A 22498-nucleotide genomic window follows, 5' to 3' on the forward strand; every position below is an offset into this window, starting at 1 on the left:
AGGTTTTGCGTTCTTGTCAGGCAGGCACTTCCTTCGTTCCCCTGAAGCAACCACCCAAAGGTTGTTTCACCTCAGTGGGGAAGGAAAGGACCTGTGTCTTTTCAAAGGGATTCCTCCTTCCCTCTGAGACAGTCATCCAAAGGCTGCCTCACCTCAGTGAGGGAAGGGAGGTTTTGCACTTTTGCCAGCTGGTTCCTTTCATCCCTCAGAAGCAACCACCCAAAGGTTGTTTCACCTGAGTGAGGAAGGAAAGGACCTGTGTCTTTTCAAAGTAGTTCACCCTTCCCTCTAAAACAGCCACCCAAAGGCTGTTTCACCTCAGTGAGGGAAGGGAGGTTTTGCGTTCTTGCCAGGCAGTTCCTTACATTCCTCTGAAGCAACCACCCAAAGGTTGTTTCACCTCAGTGAGGAAGGAAAGGACCTGTGTCTTTTCAAAGTGTTTCCCCCTTCCCTCTGAAGCAGCCATCCAAAGGCTGTTTCACCTCAGTGAGGGAAGGGGGGTTTTGTCCTTTTTGTCAGCTGGTTCCTTTCATCCCTCTGAAGCAACCATCCAAAGGTTGTTTCACCTCAGTGAGGGGGGGGGGGCGATACTCGGAAACCATTCCGGACGTCTAGACGGGAGCGGTCGCCTGTGTGAAGGGCAGGGCCACAAACCGACCGAGAAGCGGGGCGGCACGGGGAATGGTTACCCCGGCGGCCCCCGGCCGGCTGCGTGGCGCGAGCCCGCGACCTTTGCCGTGCCCAGCGACATGAAATGAGCCTTAATGGCGGGGAGGCATTGTTTTTTCTCCCTAATCACGTAATCTAAATGAACAGCCAGAATATAAATTGCTGAAATGGGAAACGTGTATCGTAGATGGAAGGTACATAACAGTACACCTAGAAACATATTCTCATACCTACGTTTATCTACTTAAAACACACGCATGTGCACATATATGATGCAATTGTGCAAAAAGCCCTACTTGGTATATATATCTCATGCAAAAAATAACATCATTATGAGTTAAGCTTATTTACTATGTGTGTTTGATTTATTAGGTTTATATAGCTAACCAAATGGGTTTTGATTACATTTGGGTTTCGAAAACGGGTGAATTTTAGAAACCAATTCCTCGGTAGTATAGTGGTTAGTATCCCCGCCTGTCACGCGGGAGACCGGGGTTCGCTTCCCCGCCGGGGAGGAATTACAGTTTTACCCTAGTTTTGTAAGGAATTGTTATAACTGACATGGAATAACAAACCTTAATGGGAACGTAAATCAAGATGGAAATCAATTAATATATTTCAATAAAAAAGTTACATATGCATATAAAACCAAACATACACATACATAGTAAACATGCACATATTTACCTACTTATTTGCAATAATGAAACAAGGTTTTTGAGATGTTTGAACTTTATCTTAGTAGTAGGAGATCCCTAAAGTATACAAATAGCTCAATTTTATTACAAAATAGGCACATTAGTTACAGTATTATTTACTGTATATGCAAGCAAGCGAGTGTATGATTCATGTGCGCATCCAGAAAAATCTCGGTTTCAAAAAACGGTAAATCTAGAAACCAAATCCTCGGTAGTATAGTGGTTAGTATCCCCGCCTGTCACGCGGGAGAGCGGGTTTCGATTCCCCCGGTCTCCCCGCTTTGTTTTTTCACCCAAACTTGTAATTAACTCCAGGGGTGCTGAGGGGCAGGAGTTAGTATGGAGCCAGGGTGTGTCCACATGCCGGTAGGCAATGACTCCGTCCCTCTAGGGCCTCCTGCTGGTCCGAAATTCCCCCCCCCCCCCCGTTTCGCCTGGGACCACAAGGTAACCAGTTCCCATGGGTAGCCACGAGGAGGCACTGCGGAAGTCTCGATGACGGAGAGGCTATTAACTGGCAGGGCAGGCTTATGCATAGCTGCTCTCTTTTTCGCATTAGGCATCTGTAAGTGAGAAAGCATGCAAGCACTTAATACTATCGAGGTTAACACATATTCACTTCACATCCTGAGCATGAAGCACCCATCCATACATGAACGTTTACATATAAACACATAGGTAGTATATCTGATTTATGTGAACATCAGAAAAAAATGGTTTCGAAAACCTGTAATTTTAGAAACCAATTCCTCGGTAGTATAGTGGTTAGTATCCCCGCCTGTCACGCGGGATACCGGGGTTCGATTCCCCGCCGGGGAGACATTGTTTTTTCACCCTAATTTTGTAATCTAACCGTATAGCCAGAATTTTAATTGCTGAAATGGGAAACGTGTATCATAGGTAGAAATTGTGTAAGATATTGTTTATATACATTAACCTACACATATAAACACATGGGTAAGATTTCTGCACATACTTACGTATACCTATGCAAACATATGCATGAGCTGATACCTGATACAGTTGTGCAAAAAGCTGAATATTTCATATTTCATTTGTAAATAACATACTTATAAAAGTTAATTTACTAAGTACGCATGCATGTTTATTTTTTTATGAGGTTTATTTAGCTAACGACTGTCCACATCCAGAAAAAATGGAATTTCATTTTATTTGGGTTTCGAAAACATATGCCATTTAGAAACCAATTCCTCGGTAGTATAGTGGTTAGTATCCCCGCCTGTCACGCGGGAGACCGGGGTTCGATTCCCCGCCGGGGAGGTAATGTTTTTTCATCTTTTATCCCTGTTTTGTAAGTGAATTGTTATAATTGACATGAAATGACCCTTAAAGGAAACTTGAATCAGGATGGAAATCAAGTAATATATTACAATGTAAGTGATACATATACATATAAAACTAAACATAACTTATATAGTATACATGCAGTCATATTAATTTATCATTTATACCTACCTACACACACATGTAAATATATGCAATAATGATACAAGGTTTTTGAGATGTTTGAACTTAGTAGTAGGGGACCTATTATGCTTGTAGCTCAATTTTATGTTTGTTTTATAAACATTAATTTCAGTACTAGGTTACTGTTTGTGTGCAATCATATTAATTTATCATTTATGTGAGCATCCAGTAAAATTGTGGTTTCTAAAACCTGTAAATTTCGAAACCAATTCCTCGGTAGTATAGTGGTTAGTATCTCCGCCTGTCACGCGGGAGACCGGGTTCAATTCCCCGCCGGGGAGACATTGTTTTCTCACCCTAATCATGTAATCTAATTGTATAGCCGGAATATAAATTGCTGAAATGGGAAACGTGTATCATAGATGGAAGGTACTTAACAGTACACCTAGAAACATATTCTCATACTTACGTTTATCTACTTAAAACACACGCATGTGCATATACATGATACAATTGTGCAAAAAACCCTACTTGGTATATATATCTCATGCAAAAATAACATCATTATGAGATCAACTTATTTACTATGTGTGTTTGATTTATTAGGCTTATATAGCTAACCAAATGGATTTTGATTACATTTGGGTTTCTAAAACGGGTGAGTGTTAGTAACCAATTCCTCGGTAGTATAGTGGTTAGTATCCCCGCCTGTCACGCGGGAGACCGGGGTTCGATTCCCCGCCGGGGAGGCATCGTTTTTTCACCCAAAACTTGTAATTAACCCCAGGGGTGCTGAGGGGCAGGAATTGGTATGGAGCCAGGGTGTGTCCACATGACGGTTGGCAATGACTCCGTACCTCTAGGGCCTCCTGCTGCTCCGAAATCCCCCCCCCCCCCCCCCAGTTTAGCCTGGGACTACAAGGTACCCAGTTCCCATAGATAGCCACGAGGAGGCACTGCAGAAGTCTCGATGACGGAGAGGCTATTAACTGGCAGGGGAGGCTTCTGCATAGCTGCTCTCTTTTTCGCATTAGGCATCTGTAAGTGAGAAAGCATGCAAGCACTTAATACTATCTAAGTTACCACACAATTACTTCACATCCTGAGCTTGAAGCACTCATCCATACATGAACGTTTATATATAAACACTTAGGTAGTATACATGATTTATGTGAGCATCAGAAAAATCTTGGTTTCGAAAACCTGTAAATTTAGAAACCAATTCCTCGGTAGTATAGTGGTTAGTATCCCCGCCTGTCACGCGGGAGACCGGGGTTCGATTCCCCGCCGGGGAGAAATTACAATTTTACCCGTTTTGTAAGGGGATTGTTATAATTGACATTAAATAACAAACCTTAATATGAACGTAAATCAAGATGGCTTCTGTAATGCACTACTAAATAGTTACTACAACCTTTATATATAAATATCACAGGAAAAATAGTATTTGAGAGGATTAGTGTAACAATATACATGATACAATTGTGCAAAAAGCCCTACTTGGTATATATATTTCATACAAAAATAACATCATAATGAGATCAGCTTATTTACTACGTGTGTTTGATTTATTAGGTTTATATAGCTAACCAAATGGATTTTGATTACATTTGGGTTTCGAAAACGGGTGGGTTTTAGAAACCAATTCCTCGGTAGTATAGTGGTTAGTATCCCCGCCTGTCACGCGGGAGACCGGGGTTCGATTCCCCGCCGGGGAGGCGTCGTTTTTTCACCCAAACTTGTAATTAACCCCAGGGGGGCTGAGGGGCAGGAGTTGGTATGGAGCCAGGGTGTGTCCAGTCTAGGGTGTTTCAATAAATCCGAATTTTTCAGAATCATTCAGCAAGTTGCTAAACAGGCGCCTACTATGCTTAAATGACGACATGCAAAATATTAGACAAATTAAAAAAATATCTACTATTCGCAATTTTTGATTAAAGTATAATACCATTTCCGGCGCTGGGATGAGGTGCGGCGGCCTCAGGCTGTGACCCGCATGACCCACAGAAGGGCATCTTGGTTCATCCGACATTATGGCAGAATCAAACATAGGGTAGCTTAGGTCATTGCGAATGATTCCTGGGGACTTCCGTAAAGATTCCCAGTCACTATGCATTTCCATATAAACTTGTGCTACCTTAATAATGCACATTACTCGCTCGCCTATATTGTGGTGACGATCTCGTCAGTGGCAATATGGCACTTCGACGTGGTGGTTTGCGTAGTGCCGATACACGTATACTGAAAGAGTTTGGTACCATTGATGTTTTGCCACCTAGACCACTGACGAAGAGTGACATTCTTGCTCGATACTGTGCCTTAAAAGGACATGGTAACCAGAAACTAAAAGGATGCTCAAAATATAGCTTGCCATGCAATAATTTGGCTATTACGGAATTTCAGATTTTATCCAAGTTGCAGGCGAAAATTGCTGTGCTGTATAGCAAATTCGGCATTAAGACAATATCACCTTGGTATATGAAAGAAAAAATAAAGAAAATAAAGAAAGAGTACTACGACTCCATCAAATATATAACACTGAAGACAAAATTCTCGAAAACTGTGACTGTGTCATTCAAGGCAAAGAAACAACCCCGAGAAATCCTCAAGGAAGATATAGATTGGTATGATGCAAAAGTACAAGGAGGCAATGGATCACTCGGAAGTGTTGATTATCAGACGCAAAGACGGGAATTTAACAGACTGAAACGGAAGCAGACCAACAATGCAGAAGTCCCATTTATGTGCAACAGTGAAGATATTGCAGAAATGTCTTTTGATAATTTAGAGTTAAGCTATGACTACCTGGAATTCGAAGTTACAACTGCAGGCACTACTCCTGAGGAAACTGTGGAATACATGAGAACACCACGAGTGAAATGCAAAAAATATGACAGGTCAGAAGTGGCTAAAACGGCAATTAGGTACAATGTCTCGTGTGAAGCCATTCAAGAGATCTTTGCTGCTTATGCTAGGACAACAGGCATCCCACTGAGTCAAATCCCCTCTGACACAACAGTTCACCGATACATGAAATCGGTGACAGTTAACATGGGAGATACACAATTAGATCAGGTAAATGAGGAGAGTAAAACTCTAGTTCTTCAGTTTGATGGAAAAGATACGAAGGAAGCTGTTCTCATGTCATCATTGTCTTCAGATGATTCAGTGAAGACAATGCCACTGGAAATACTAGAGTTTAAAAGCCACGCAACAGGTAATTATCGAAATCTATTTGTCTTTAATGGAGATTCTGATAAATTTATGCCTCTGTTATTTTCTTGACAAAAATAATGATCTGTATTTCGTTTCAGGGAAAGAACTTGGTGATCGACTAGCAGCACTTTCCGTCAGTCACAAAGATATCATCGCTCTTGTCTCCGACACTTCTAGCGTCAATTCAGGAACAGGAAGGAAGGGAGGCGCCTGTTTGTGGTATCAAAACATCACAAACTCAGCCCCACTGATAGTCATGTGCCGCATACACTCGCAAGAGTGTATAGCAAAAGAAGTGCTAAATAGTCTGAATCTAGAAGTATTCGAAGCCCGAGATTGCGAAATGGAAGCCTCAGCAAGTGTCACATCACTTAAGACAATATGTTTTAATATGAGAGCACTTGATGACGTCATTGATTTTTGGGTGGATTCCCCAAACAGCTATAGCTGGCCTGCAGATTTTCAACCTGTTACTGATGTTGATGATATTATGCAACATACAACTGACATTCAGAAGCAATACTGTAGATTAATATCAAAAGTTTCTTTCACTAGAGAAGAAGTCGCCAGAAGATTTGTGCCAGTTGGTGTCAGGTGGCTGGGATTTTTTTGTTCCCTCCTACACATCTGCCTGACCATTGACACCATATTGACCAAGCTGGAAGGAGTTTGTGATGGTGATTTGCCCAATAAATCCAAGATTGGAATAAAGAACAACACCATAAAGTGTCTGAAAGCACTGAAAAAAAAAAAAAAATCCAAGAACAATCAGAAGTATTTTTGATTTTGCAAAAGTTAATTTCATGTGCTGGCGTTCTGCTGTGAACAGCAATGGAATGACTCTTTTCAGAACTGCTATTGAAACTTCAAGGAGGTATGCCAGGATTGGCTGTGAACTTGGCTTTTCTAGCAGCTACTTCTCGTCCCGTCCATCAACAGACATCTGTATAATGCAGATGGTACACTTCTTCCCTTGGCTGTTGATCATGATTACGTCGATGAAGTTGCAAAGATCTTGAAAAGAGGAATTCGTGAAAAATGGCCATACACACCAGCCCTATTCAAAAATAAGGAGAAGCACAATTTCACTGCAGAAAAACTGTGTAATCTGAGTGTGATAGATTTCATTTCCCAACAAGTGTTTTGTGAGAGAGTGTTTTGTTCGCCCTTTTTCCGTCATCTGACCACAGATATAAAGTTTGCATACTTGGCCTATGATATGCATGAAATCGATATGTGGAAACCCAAAAGTTCATTAATACCTGGCCATAATCAAAACTGTGAAAGACTGATTGGAGACATGAAAAAATGTGAAGACATAAACAATTGTTGTTGTAACAGAAACTAGAGAACGGCGCAGTCGGAGATATGGCAATGTAAACAAAGGAGTAGAATGAAAATTATATTGTATGCAATATATAATGTTTAAAATAAAATCATTACTAGAATCCTTTCCTTTTATAGCCTCTTGTTAAATAGAATACGTTACTTCAAATCATTAAAGCGAAGTGAGAAGTCCGAGAGCCAAAGCATGCTCTCGGCGACCCAAGCCCGATTCGGTGGGAGAGAACAAAGTAAAGAGAAGTCAAGCCTACTAATTGAAAAATTAGTTTTATGGTAATTAAAGAACTTTATATAATATTAATTTATAATAGAAATAATTTTTATGCAAAAATATTAAAGAAAAGTTTAATATTGAGGTATTTTAAAAATAAAATACTTATACCGACAACAGAAAACGAGGCGTTATTTGGCGTTCGAAACGGTGTCTAAATCATAATTTTATCAAAACTTTCAATTGAAAACAGAGAATGCGAGATATTCTTTGATTTTAATAAAAAATAAATTTCCAAACTCATTCATAGGCGCCTATTTCTTAACTTGCCCCCGGGATTCGAGCAAATTTTAGAAAATCGACAATTATTGAAACACCCTAGACTGTCCACATGCCGGTTGGCAATGACTCCGTACCTCTAGGGCCTCCTGCTGCTCCGAAATCCCCCCCCCCCCCCCCAGTTTAGCCTGGGACTACAAGGTACCCAGTTCCCATAGATAGCCACGAGGAGGCACTGCAGAAGACTCGATGACGGAGAGGCTATTAACTGGCAGGGGAGGCTTCTGCATAGCTGCTCTCTTTTTCGCATTAGGCATCTGTAAGTGAGAAAGCATGCAAGCACTTAATACTATCTAAGTTACCACACAATTACTTCACATCCTGAGCTTGAAGCACTCATCCATACATGAACGTTTATATATAAACACTTAGGTAGTATACATGATTTATGTGAGCATCAGAAAAATCTTGGTTTCGAAAACCTGTAAATTTAGAAACCAATTCCTCGGTAGTATAGTGGTTAGTATCCCCGCCTGTCACGCGGGAGACCGGGGTTCGATTCCCCGCCGGGGAGAAATTACAATTTTACCCGTTTTGTAAGGGAATTGTTATAACTGACATTAAATAACAAACCTTAATATGAACGTAAATCAAGATGGAAATCAATATATTACAATCAAAAAGCTACATATGCATATAAAACCAAACATACATATACATAGTAAACATACACATATTTACCTACTTATTTGCAATAATGATACAAGGTTTTTGAGATGTTTGAACTTTATCTTAGTAGTAGGAGATCCCTAAATTATACAAATAGCTCAATTATATATCAATTTTATTACAAAATAAGCACATTAGTTACAGTATTAGTCACTGCATATGCAAGCATGATTCACGTGCGCATCCAGAAAAATCTCGGTTACAAAAACCTGTAAATTTAGATACCAATTCCTCGGTAGTATAGTGGTTAATATCCCCGCTTGTCACGCGGGAGACCGGGTTTCGATTCCCCCGGTCTCCCCGCCGGGGAGGCATTGTTTTTTCACCCAAATCTTGTAATTTAACTATATAATATAGCCAGATTTTACATAGTTGAAATGGAAAACGTGTATCATAGATGAAACTTACGTATCAGATTGTTTCTATACATGAACTTACACGTATAAACACATAAGCAGTATCTATGCACACACCTACGTCTACGTCTGTGGATATAAATAATTAAATTGTGCAAAAAAACTTTTTTTTTTGGTACACAGAAAAATAACATAATTATAACAGAATAGCTCATTTACTGTGTGTATGCATGTGTGCATGACTTATTAGGTTTATGTAGCTAACCACTGCCCACATCCAGAAAAAATGGAATTTCATTACATTTAGGTTTAGAAATCATGTGTCATTTAGAAACCAATTCCTCGGTAATATAGTGGTTAGTATCCCCGCCTGTCACGCGGGAGACCGGGGTTCGATTCCCCGCCGGGGAGACATTGTTTCTTACCCTAATCCAATAATCTAACTATACAATAAAGTCAGAATTTAAATAACTGAAATGTAAAATGTGTATCATAAATTTAAACTATACATCATAGGTGGGCTGACACCGATGGTGGCGCATGGCCGCATCCATTCTTCACTTCCAACCTCGGGGGTCCCTCATCGCGAGCCTCCAGGCCTTCGGCCCACTTCTAGCTCCTCGTAACAGGCCTGGTCGAGCTGCTCCAATCATGACCTCCTAGGTTGTCCCATGGGCCTCCTCTACCCAGGATTGTCTCGTAAAGAGACAACCTGATGGGCAGGGTCATCCACAGGGAACCGAGCTAGCTGCCTATATAGTCCGAGTTAGCAATCCTGGATTATGCAAGTAAGAGGTCCTGTGCCTATCTCACGGTGTAGCAGCTGGTTAGACGCATGGTCCTGCCAACTGTACCCATGATTTGGTGTAGGACTTGTTACATAAGGCATCAAGATAAGACTCCAAGGGACATGATAGATTCAGGTTTTGCTTTCATAGAACAAAACTGGCAGTATCATGGCCTTGAAGACATGTAGCTTCCTCCTTCTCCTCAGGTGCCAACATCTTCAAATGCCCTTGTTGATCGAGTTCATGGACTACCATGGTATGTTAAACTCTCTGTGACTTCAACGTTCTCACTGCAAGCATGTATCGACTGAACAGGTTCCCCTAATAGGCCCCCAAAATCTTGGATCTTGGTCTTGGCCCAGGAGACCTCAAGGCCCAAGGGCTTCTCATTACTGAATGCATCAAGAGCCACCACCAGTGATTTCAGAGACTGAGATTGGATAGCAACATCGTAGGCAAAGTCGAGGTCGGTGGCCTTGATATTGCCCAGTGTTGACCATCATTGACTTTGGATAGTAGTTCTGTATATTATCCAGTCTATGCAAGTGTTGAAAAGTATTGGTGCAAGGACACAACCTTGCCTCACCCCTGAGTTAAAGAGGAAGATGTTTAACAGACCCCCACTACACTTTACAGCACATTCAGTACCAGTATATAGGCTAGTTATTAAACCAATAATCTGTGTTGGAATTACTCTAAGTCTCAAGATCTCCCATGCGATATATCGAATCAAATGCCTTCTCGAGGTCGATGTAGACTGCAGCCCATGACCAATCTCACGATGGCATTTCATAATGACCCAAAACGTTGGGATAGGTCTATTGTGTACTTGCGAGGAATGAATCCAGACTTCTTTAGTCTCTGGTGTCTTAGAAGGTGGGCACGGATCAGTTTTAAAAAAGTGGGCGAAAACTTTGTAGTAATTACCATAGCATCTCACTGCTCAGTAAACCAGGCAGTCTCATCGATCCCCTTTCCTCTTCCAGTGAGGGATGACTACGTCCCTCATCAGGTCAGGGAGAATGGAAATGCATGCACATTATTTGCAGTACTAGGTCACTGTGTGTGCAAGCATGCAAGTGTATCATCTATGTGAGCATCCGGTAAAAATCTGAGCCTCAAAAACCTGTAAATTTAAAAAACATTTCCTCGGTAGTATAGTGGTTAGTATCCCCACCTTGTAATACATAATACAGCCAGAATTTAAATAACTGAAATGGAAAATGTGTATCATAAATGGAAGTTACGTAACAAATTGTTTATATACATGAACCTACGTGTATAATAACATGCCTACAGTGGTGCAAAAAATCCTACTTGGCATACATATTTCATTCTAAAATTACAATTATAAGAGAATAGTTCATTTACTAAGTGTAAGTGCATAAAGTGTGCATTCTTTAAAATTAAATGTAGCTAACCACTGCCCGTTGTGTAGTGTACCGACATGTGTAGTCCCCAGGGGACCCCACCTACCAAGAAGGGTGCATGAAGGGCCAAGGTCCCTCCCTATGAAGGTCAGTTGGCACCTGTAAGAAAGCCCACCTCTTGATGCCAAATCCCCAACCACTACTGATATTATACGGGAGATATGACCTTGTGGTGTCACAGCGGGAAATCTCATATTGTCCCAAGATGGATGGAGTAGATTTGAATAACAAGATAAATAAAATCGTGCAAAGAGGCCAGGAAGAAAAAGAAGGGATAGGCTAGCATAAGAACAGTTCAAGATGCAGGAAGAAGGGCAAAATGAAAGGAAAACCTGTACTAGAAGACGTAAGCAAGAAATAAAGTCAAGTAGAAGAACCACGAGGCTGCATATGACATGTGGTGCATGTATAAGTGCAATCTTGCACGGTCCAGCTCCTATTCTTAATAAAAAATGACACATTAGCTCAATACTTAGCCTATCCCGTCCTTTGGGTTTCTAAATTAAATACCAGAAAATGAGGAAAGAATTGTCCCGTGGAACAGTAGAACAACGAATGCATTTTTCAAGAAAGTACAAATGCCGCGGGAAGCCGTGATGTGTGAACAGTTTTAAACTTTGTAAAATGGCAATAAAGCTTGACAACAGACAATAATATAAAACAAAAATATATGGCATCAAAACAAAATAAATAAAATACAGAAATATTTTGCATAAGAACATATACGATATCAACTCAACTGATAGTTGACTTAAACCTGTAATAGCGATATCACCGACAATGGAGATACTCACCCATACACGCAGCCGCACATCCACACCTACGTAAACACCGCACGCAAGCCCAAGTAGCCAGTATACTGACATGCGTACACAGACAAGTATATGGCAACCATTACAACTGTACACACAACTTACACATAATATACATAAAACACGCTACAATTACATTTGGGTTACTAAGACATGTATATGCAGGCCTGCGAGTGTATGATTTATGTGAGCATCCGGAAAATCTGAGTTTCAAAAATTTAAATTTAGAAACCAATTTCAAAAGAAACTCTGTCATCATTCCTTCTGTGCATATGTGCTTGTATATGTGTATGAATTATGAGGTCAGCCCAAAATAAGGATTTAATTACATTTGGGTTTCGAAAACCTGTGAATTTAGAAACCAATTCCTCGGTAGTATAGTGGTTAGTATCCCCGCCTGTCACGCGGGAGACCGGGGTTCAATTCCCCGCCGGGGAGGTTAGGTCTCTTTATCCTAATCTTGTACATATATTTGTGTAAAAATAGCCTTAACTAATGTGTTTGAATGGAAAATGATTTATAGATGTAAGATGCGTTATGAATTTCTTAAATATTTTATACATATATGCATATATGTGTCTATATATGTATATATATATATATATATATATATATATGCACATACATACAACCAAACACATATATAGTATACATGAACACACCCACATCTAAACTAAACACACATGTTAATATACTTACAGTAGGGATACAAGATTTTAGAGACATTATATCTCATTAGTAGGGAATCCCCAAATTATGCAAACAGGAATTTCATTTTTGGGTTTCAAAATCCTATGATTTTTAGAAACCAAATCCTCGGTAGTAAAATAGATTTCACCAGTGTTCAATGCCCCCCCCCCCCCCCCCTCGTATTCGAAGCCACATCGGACACCTTAAGCGGAAAACCAGACCGGCATCTCGCGCCAATCACCGTTGGCTACGGAGATTGGCTAATTGGTGCGAGATGCCGGTCCGTTTCCATTTCAGGTGTCCAAAGTGTCTCTGGATATAAGTGCTTCATGTTGCGGTACAAATGATTACTGAGGGGTCGGTACTAAGTATAGAAACGATTTAATGGTAACGCAATTAGCTTGCACGATCGTGGCCAAAGCTATATCCATCTCTTTTTAACCGATCCTTCTAAGTGAATTTCAAACAACCAGTCATTCTCAAAAAAAAAAGAAGAGTCACCGTGTTACCCCAAAGATAATTTATAATTAGCCAGAAAATCTTTAAACAGAGATACGTAATCAACAGAGAAATTTCACCAAACAATTATCCGTTTCATCATATCACACTATCATAAGGTAATCATAAAAGTCATCTATTAGTTCAGCAGTTAGTAAATAAAGTAACCGAAATGAACAATGAAAATGGTTAATGGTTAAAAGCAAAATAAATGTGTTAGACATCTAAGGTCATATAGCACTATAGTTAATGTTTGTGAAGGATGGTTGGGTTAGTGATTAGTTGTTAAAGCTGGGTTAAGGAATTGGTGAGTGAATGGGTTAGGGTCGGATGAGGTAATGTAAAGGGGTTAGATCATATGCGTTTGAGGAAGGAAAACAGGTTGTCAAAGCAGAAAGTGTGAGATTCTGTACGGATGTCTGATAAGTTGGGATGTCTATGTAGGGAGGACGTGGGCATGACTATAGAATATGTGGGACTGAAAGAGGAACATTCGGAATCGCGAATGTTCCAATGAAGGATAGTTATACTTTCGTTGATTTACTGGCAAAGATTGCAGTGCGTGTTGGAGAATTTGAAGGGGAAGGTGCTAGAGGGTGCGATAAAGAATGAGGTTGGGGAGGTGGTGTTGTATCAGGAGGGGTGTCGGGAGGTAGAGGGTCTGGGGAAGAGGGTACTTGTGACATGAGGGATTCACGTGTGTATCCAGGAGGGAGTGGAAGGGATAGAGGGGATAGTGGGAGGGTTAATATAGGTGGGGCTGGAGTCAGGGGGAATGGGTTTTGTTGGGATGGGGTAGGAGGATTGGGTGTAGGGAGAATATGAGTAGGAGGAGGATGGATATCGGCAGTCACTTAGAGTGTGGAGGGAGCGGGAGTTGTAGAATTTGAAGGTGGATGAGTATTAGTTTGGGACTCGATTATGTAGTTCTGGATATCTTCAAGAGTTTCTGTAGTGGAGTTGGTTGGGGAGTTTTGTGAGATAAAGGTTTTCTTGTGAGGGGGGAAGAGAAGTCTGGTGTCTGAAAAATAGGGGCAAAGGAAGGTGGAGGTGATTGTGAGGTAGGGGAAGAGGGGGTGGAACGTTTATTCTGTCTGCTGCGGGTAGTGCGGGGAGGGAGAGGGGAAGGTGTTGGGGCTGTAGTAGAGATTGGGGTGTCTGGATTTAGGATAGCAAAAGAATTTGACTGGGGAAGGTAGGAGGTAGAAGAGGGGAAGTTAGATGAAGGGGGGTTGGGTTTAGGAGAGGGTGTAGGAGCTTGGGAGGTAGGGGGATTGGCAGAGTGAGCGACATTACTGGAGTAGGGGGTAAGAGAAAAGCCTTGTCGACGTGCTTCCCGTCTGGCTTCACGTAGAGTGAGTCCAAGTCTGAATCTGAGAGTTGCTACCTCAGACTCAAATTTGTAGGTGGGGCAGCCTCTATAAAATACATTATGTGGGCCGCCACAGTTTGCACATGTGCGTGATTGTGCAGAGCAATTTGATCGAGTATGGCCAGGTTGGGCACATAGCGGGCATCTGGCTGTGGAACGGCAATGTTTGGCAGGATGTCCTAAATGCCAACAATTTTGGCACTGACGAGGAGGAGGTTGGTATGGTCGGACAGGTAGGGATTCCCCACCTATGTAAACATTTAAGGGAATGTCATGTCTACGGAAAGTAATTTTGGCAATGTTGATGGATTTCTTACAATTTCCTCTGAGAGGAATGGAGTAGCTTTGTACATATGTTGCATCATAGTCTGTGAGACAAGCGAGTAAGTCCTCTCTACAATCTGACCATTCTTTGTCATGGATTGGGCAATCTGTTGGGGAGATAGAGACAGTTCCAGTGCAAGTATTGAGGGTTGGATGAGGTTCTGTAGGGATGGGATTACCACATAGATCAGTTAGTTTTGTTAATGCTATAGCTTCGTTTTCAGTTGTTACTGTGACGAGACGGGAGTGGTTGCGTCGGCTACGGAAAGAGACTTTGCCTACCTGTTTTTGGAGGCATTGTTGGAAGAGGAGGGTGTTTTGAGAGCAGGGAGCTGTGGGAGGGATCACGAAAAATCGGTCCCATTTGGCTGGGCTAAATAGAGTATTTAGGATTCTTGTAGAGGTGGGGGTAGTAGAAGTGCGGGGACGTGTGGAGGAGGGAGTAGTGTTGAGGGGGGTAGTGTTACAGGGAGGTGGGCAATAAGGTTGTAAGGTAGTAATAAGGGGAGATGGGATGGTTGATGAAGAAGGTTGTGGGAGTAAAGGTGTTGAAGTTGAGCGTGTTGGGAGAGTATAAATGTCTCCTGGGGGTTGGTTGTTGATTAGGGTTGATACTGTACTAGTATGCATTGATGATGGGGGAGTTGTTGCAGTGTTCGGAGCCGTGGTCAAAGGAGAGCTGGGATTGGGGCTATTTGATAAAGGGGCAAGCCTCATTGCCCCTAAGATTGGGGTTATGTCTTCATTATTGGCCATGATAAGCCTGGAGTATGTTGGGGAAAAAAATAGTCCACCCCTCAGGGTCCCCTTGAGGGGTAAGGGCCAGGTATGGCAGGGGAATACCGTGTCCATGGTTCCCTCAGCCGTTCAGGACTGACATAAAGTCAGCCTTTCATCCTTTCAGCACGGCTCCCACACCTTAGGAGGTAGATTGTAGAAGGGATTGATGAAGAAACTGAAACGAAAAGTAGGAGTGGGAAAAAATTTAGTCCCAAGGTTGAGGAGTTCCCTATAATTGGGTCTCAGTCTTCGTCTCCTAAGTCCCCCCACGACAACAACGGGCAAAGGATTGGGGGGGTGAACAATGAAAAGACTTCAGCATTGAAATCACCCAGCGACTGATGTTTACGGTAATGACACACACCTCTTAAGGGAAGGCCGATTTGCTGTCACAAGAAAATGTCATGTCATGTCAACTTACTGTGCTTATTTAAGTAGCAAATTGAAGCATACCATTTCGTCGTTGTAAAATTATCTACTTCAAGATTCACTATTGCAATACTACTCCATATTACTTCAAGCATTCATTATTGATGAAATAACATAAAAGCCAGTTCAAGTTATTATCCTTTATATAAAGTCATACAAAAGACATTAATAAACAGAAAAAAAAACAATCATAATAAATAATACTTTAAAAAAATACTCAGCTCCGTAGACATTTCGGTAACGAACAATAAAAAAATATAAAACTGAAAAAAATCGTAATCGACGGCTTTTTAAGGAGAAAGACTGACACAGGCTCAAGATTACTCTGTGAAGCTCGGGCATTAGCTCACTACATAAGCAAAAAACGCAACCACATCCATACACATACTTATTTTATGTGTATGCATCCACAATTTCATACACACATGCATGTACAGATGTACTGGTGATGAAGGGTTTGGGAGTGGGATTTATCTAAAGTTTGAATTATTGCCTAATAGTTGGTATCTCAAATTATGCAATGACATGCACATTTCACTCTGAAAATTGCACAATTATTACAGATTTAGTGTATATGTGCGTGTGTGTATGTGTGTGATTCATGAGATCATCCAAGTATTAATCTCGGTTTCAAAAATATCTCATAGATAGAAACCAATTCCTCGGTAGTATAGTGGTTAGTATCCCCGCCTGTCACGCGGGAGACCGGGGTTCGATTCCCCGCCGGGGAGGCCTCGTTTTTTCACCCAAATCCTGTAATTTAACTATATAATATAGCCAGATTTTACATAGTTGAAAGGGAAAATGTGTATCATAGATGGAAAGTACATAACAGTACACCTAGAAACATATTCTCATACTTATGTTTATCTACTTAAAACACACGCATGTGCATATACATGATACAATTGTGCAAAAAGCCCTACTTGGTATATATATCTCATGCAAAAATAACATCATTATGAGATCAGCTTATTTACTATGTGTGTTTTATTTATTAGGTTTATATAGCTAACCAAATGGATTTTGATTACATTTGGGTTTCGAAAACGAGTGATTTTTAGAAACCAATTCCTCGGTAGTATAGTGGTTAGTATCCCCGCCTGTCACGCGGGAGACCGGGGTTTGATTCCCCGCCGGGGAGGCATCGTTTTTTCACCCAAATAGTTGAAATGGAAAACGTGTATCATAGATGAAACTTACTTATGACATTGCTTATATACATTAACTTACACGTATAAACACATAAGCAGTATCTATGCACACACCTACGTCTACGTCTGTGGATATAAATAATACAATTATGCAAAAAAAAAAAAAAAAACGTTTTTGGTACATAGAAAAATAACATAATTATAACAGAATAGCTCATTTACTGTGTGTATGCATGTGTGCATGACTTATTAGGTTTATGTAGCTAACCACTGCCCACATCCAGAAAAAATAGAATTTCATTACATTTAGGGTTGGAAATCATGTGTCTTATAGAAACCAATTCCTCGGTAGTATAGGGTTAGTATCCCCGCCTGTCACGCGGGAGACCGGGGTTCGATTCCCCGCCGGGGAGACATTGTTTCTTACCCTAATCCAATAATCTATCTATGTAATATAGTCAGAATTTAAATAACTGAAATGTAAAACGTGTTTCATAAATTAAAATTATACATCATAGTTGGGCTAACACCGATGGTGGCGCATGGCCGCATCCAACCTTCGCTTCCAACCTCGGGGGTCCCTCATCGCGAGCCTCCAGGCCTTCGGCCCACTTCTAGCTCCTCGTAACAGGTCAGGTTGAGCTGCTCCAATCATGACCTCCTAGGTTGTCCCATGGGCTTCCTCTACCCAGGATTGTCTCGTAAAGAGACAACCTGATGGACAGGGTCATCCACAGGGAACCGAGCTAGCTGCCTATATAGCCCGAGTTAGCAATCCTGGATTATGCAAGTAACAGGTCCTGTGCCTGTCTCATGGTGTAGCAGCTGGTTGGACGCATGGTCCTGCCAACTGTACCCATGATCTGGTGTAGGACTTGTTACAGAAGGCATCAAGATAAGACTCCAAGGCACATGATAGCATCCAGGTTTTGCTTCCATAGAGCAAAACTGGCAGTATCATGGCTTTGAAGGAATGTAGCTTCGTCCTTCTCCTCAGGTGCCAACATCTCCAAATGCTCTTGTTGATCGAGTTCATGGACTACCATGGTATGTTAAACTCTCTGTGACCTCAACGTTCTCACTGCAAGCATGTATCGACTGAACAGGTTCCCCTAACAGACCCCCAAAATCCTGGATCTTGGTCTTGGCCGAGGAGACCGCAAGGTCAAAGAGCTTCTCATTGGTGAATGCATCAAGAGCCACCACCAGTGATTTCAGAGACTGAGATTGGATAGCAACATCGTAGGCAAAGTCGAGGTCGGTGACCTTGATATTGCCCAGTGTTGACCATCATTGACTTTGGATAGTAGTTTTGTACATTATCCAGTCTATGCAAGTGTTGAAAAGTATTGGTGCAATGACACAGCCTTGCCTCACCCCTGAGTTAAAGAGGAAGATGTTTAACAGACCCCCACTACACTTTACAGCACATTCAGTACCAGTATATAGGCTAGTTATTAAACCAATAATCTGTGTTGGAATTACTCTAAGTCTCAAGATCTCCCATGCGATATATCGAATCAAATGCCTTCTCGAGGTCGATGTAGACTGCAGCCCATGACCAATCTCACGATGGCATTTCATAATGACCCAAAGCGTTGGGATAGGTCTATTGTGTACTTGCGAGGAATGAATCCAGACTTCTTTAGTCTCTGGTGTCTTAGAAGGTGGGCACGGACCAGTTTTAAAAAAGTGGGCGAAAACTTTGCCTGGTTTACTGAGCAGTGTGATGCCATGGTAATTACTACAGTCTCATCGATCCCCTTTCCTCTTCCAGTGAGGGATGACTACGTCCCTCATCAGGTCAGGGAAAATGGAACTGCATGCACATTATTTGCAGTACTAGGTCGCTGTGTGTGCAAGCATGCAAGTGTATCATCTATGCGAGCATCCGGTAAAAATCTGGGCCTCAAAAACCTGTATATTTAAAAACCATTTCCTCGGTAGTATAGTGGTTAGTATCCCCGCCTTATAATTTAACTACATAATACAGCCAGAATATAAATAACTGTAATGGAAAATGTGTATCATAAATGGAAGTTACGGAACAATTTGTTTATATACATGAACCTACAAGTATAAACACATAAGCAGTGTATAAGCACATGCCTACAGTGGTGCAAAAAATCCTACTTGGCATACATATTTCATTCTAAGATTACAATTATAAGAGAATAGTTCATTTACTAAGTGTAAGTGCATGAAGTGTGCATTCTTTAAAATTAAATGTAGCTAACCACTGCCCGTTGTGTAGTGTACCGACATGTGTAGTCCCCAGGGGACACCACCTACTAAGAAGGATGCATGAAGGGCCAAGGTCCCTCCCTATGAAGGTCAGTTGGCACCTGTAGGAAAGCCCACCTCTTGATGCCAAATCCCCAACCACTACTGATATTCTACGGGAGATATGACCTTGTGGTGTCACAGCGGGAAATCTCATATTGTCCCAAGATGGGTGGAGTAGATTTGAATAACAAGATAAATAAAATCGTCGTGCAAAGAGGCCAGGGAGAAAAAGAAGGGATAGGCTAGCATAAGAACAGTTCAAGATGCAGGAGGAGGGCAAAATGAAAGGAAAACCTGTGTTAGAAGACGTAAGCAAGAAATAAAGTCAAGTAGAAGAACCACGAGGCTGCATATGACATGTGGTGGGTGTATAAGTGCAATCTTGCACGGTCCAGCTCCTATTCTTAATAAAAAATGACACATTAGTTCAATACTTAGCCAATCCCGTCCTTTAGGTTTCTTAGCAGAAGCTGTCGGCCCCGTGTTATCAGTTCTTTTAAAATATGAATAAAGTGCCAGAGAATGAGGAAAGAATTGTCCCGTGGAACAGTAGAACAACGAATGAATTTTCCAGAAAGTACAAATGCCGCGGGAAGCCGAGACGTCTAGCTCATGACGTGTGGACAGTTTTAAACTTTGTAAAATGGCAATTAAGCTTGAAAACAGACAATAATATAAAACAAAAATATATGGCATTAACACAAAATAAATAAAATACAGAAATCTTTTCCATAAGAACATATACGATATCAACTCAACTGATAGTTGACTTAAACCTGTAATAGCGATATCACCGACAATGGAGATACTCACCCATACACGCAGCCGCACATCCACACCTACGTAAACACCGCACGCAAGCCCAAGTAGCCAGTATACTGACATGCGTACACAGACAAGTATATGACAACCATTACAACTGTACACACAACTTACACATAATATACATAACACACGCTACAATTACATTAGGGTTACTAAGACATGTATATGCAGGCCTGCGAGTGTACGATTTATGTGAGCATCCGGAAAAAGCTGAGTTTCAAAAACTTGTAAATTTAGAAACCAATTTCAAAAGAAACTCTGTCATCATTCCTTATGTGCATATGTGCTTGTATATGTGTATGAATTATGAGGTCAGCCCAAAATAAGGATTTCATTACATTTGGGTTTCGAAAACATGTTTTATTTAGAAACCAATTCCTCGGTAGTATAGTGGTTAGTATCCCCGCCTGTCACGCGGGAGACCGGGGTTCGATTCCCCGCCGGGGAGGATAGGTCTTTTTATCCAAATCTTGTACATATATTGTGTAAATTACAAATGAGTTTGAATGGAAAATGATTTATAGATCATATTTTATACATATATGCATATATGTGTCTATATATATATATATATATATATATATATATATATATATATGCACATACATACAACCAAACATATACATATATAGTATACATGAACACCCCCACATCTAAACTAAACACACATGTTAATATACTTACAGTAGTGATACAAGATTTTAGAGACATAACTTGTCTGAGTTATATCTCATTAGTAGGGAATCCCCAAACTATGCAAACAGGAATTTCATTTTTGGGTTCCAAATCCTATGATTTTTAGAAACCAAATCCTCGGTAGTAAAATAGATTTCACCAGTGTTCAATGCCCCACCCCCCCCACCCTCGTATTCGAAGCCACATCGGACACCTTAAGCGGAAAACCAGATCGGCATCTCGCGCCAATCACCGTTGGCTACGGAGATTGGCTAATTGGTGCGAGATGCCGGTCCGTTTCCATTTCAGGTGTTCGAAGTGTCTCTGGATATAAGTGCTTCCTGTTGCGGTACAAATTATTACTGAGGGGTTGGTACTAAGTATAGAAACGATTTAATGGTAGCGTAATTAGCTTGCACGATCGTGGCCAAAGCTATATCCACCTCTTTTTAACCGATCCTTCTGAGTGAATTTCAAACAACCAGTCATTCTCAAAAAAAAAAAAAAAAGAGTCACCGCGTTACCCCAAAGATAATTTATAATTAGCCAGAAAATCTCTAAACAGAGATACGTAATCAACAGAGAAATTTCACCAAACAATTATCCGTTTCATCATATCACACTATCATAAGGTAATCATAAAAGTCATCTATTAGTTCAGCAGTTAGTAAATAAAGTAACCGAAATGAACAATGAAAATGGTTAATGGTTAAAAGCAAAATAAATGTGTTAGACATCTAAGGTCATATAGCACTATAGTTAATGTTTGTGAAGGATGGTTGGGTTAGTGATTAGTTGTTAAAGCTGGGTTAAGGAATTGGTGAGTGAATGGTTTAGGGTCGGATGAGGTAATGTAAAGGGGTTAGATCATATGCGTTTGAGGAAGGAAAACAGGTTGTCAAAGCAGAAAGTGTGAGATTCCGTACGGATGTCTGATAAGTTGGGATGTCTATGTAGGGAGGACGTGGGCATGACAATAGAATATGTGGGACTGAAAGAGGAACATTCGGAATCGCGAATGTTCCAATGAAGAATAGTTATACTTTCGTTGATTTACTGGCAAAGATTGCAGTGCGTGTTGGAGAATTTGAAGGGGAAGGTGCTAGAGGGTGCGATAAAGAATGAGGTTGGGGAGGTGGTGTTGTATCAGGAGGGGTGTCGGGAGGTAGAGGGTCTGGGGAAGAGGGTACTTGTGACATGAGGGTTTCACGTGTGTATCCAGGTGGGAGTGGAAGGGATAGAGGGGATAGTGGGAGGGTTAATATAGGTGGGGCTGGAGTCAGGGGGAATGGGTTTTGTTGGGATGGGGTAGGAGGATTGGGTGTAGGGAGAATATGAGTAGGAGGAGGATGGATATCGGCAGTCACTTAGAGTGTGGAGGGAGCGGGAGTTGTAGAATTTGAAGGTGGATGAGTATTAGTTTGGGACTCGATTATGTAGTTCTGGATATCTTCAAGAGTTTCTGGAGTGGAGTTGGTTGGGGAGTTTTGTGAGATAGAGGTTTT

The 22498-nt window shown here is 41.2% G+C and overlaps 7 non-coding genes across 7 annotated transcripts; all 7 read left to right on the forward strand.

The window, feature by feature from the left end:
- Positions 1-2576: 2576 nt before the first annotated feature.
- On the forward strand, positions 2577-2648 carry Trnad-guc. Its single transcript has one exon. It is a non-coding gene; the product is annotated as a tRNA-Asp (tRNA).
- An 824-nt stretch (positions 2649-3472) lies between these two features.
- On the forward strand, positions 3473-3544 carry Trnad-guc. Its single transcript has one exon. It is a non-coding gene; the product is annotated as a tRNA-Asp (tRNA).
- Positions 3545-4018: 474 nt separating this feature from the next.
- Positions 4019-4090, forward strand: Trnad-guc. Its single transcript has one exon. It is a non-coding gene; the product is annotated as a tRNA-Asp (tRNA).
- Positions 4091-4441: 351 nt separating this feature from the next.
- On the forward strand, positions 4442-4513 carry Trnad-guc. Its single transcript has one exon. It is a non-coding gene; the product is annotated as a tRNA-Asp (tRNA).
- A 3834-nt stretch (positions 4514-8347) lies between these two features.
- Trnad-guc lies at positions 8348-8419 on the forward strand. Its single transcript has one exon. It is a non-coding gene; the product is annotated as a tRNA-Asp (tRNA).
- An 8293-nt stretch (positions 8420-16712) lies between these two features.
- Trnad-guc lies at positions 16713-16784 on the forward strand. Its single transcript has one exon. It is a non-coding gene; the product is annotated as a tRNA-Asp (tRNA).
- A 3910-nt stretch (positions 16785-20694) lies between these two features.
- Trnad-guc lies at positions 20695-20766 on the forward strand. Its single transcript has one exon. It is a non-coding gene; the product is annotated as a tRNA-Asp (tRNA).
- The last annotated feature ends 1732 nt before the right edge of the window (positions 20767-22498 follow it).

The sequence above is a fragment of the Penaeus chinensis genome, chromosome 38 (assembly GCF_019202785.1).
Source record: "Penaeus chinensis breed Huanghai No. 1 chromosome 38, ASM1920278v2, whole genome shotgun sequence".
In the NCBI taxonomy this organism is placed as follows: Eukaryota; Metazoa; Arthropoda; class Malacostraca; order Decapoda; family Penaeidae; genus Penaeus; species Penaeus chinensis.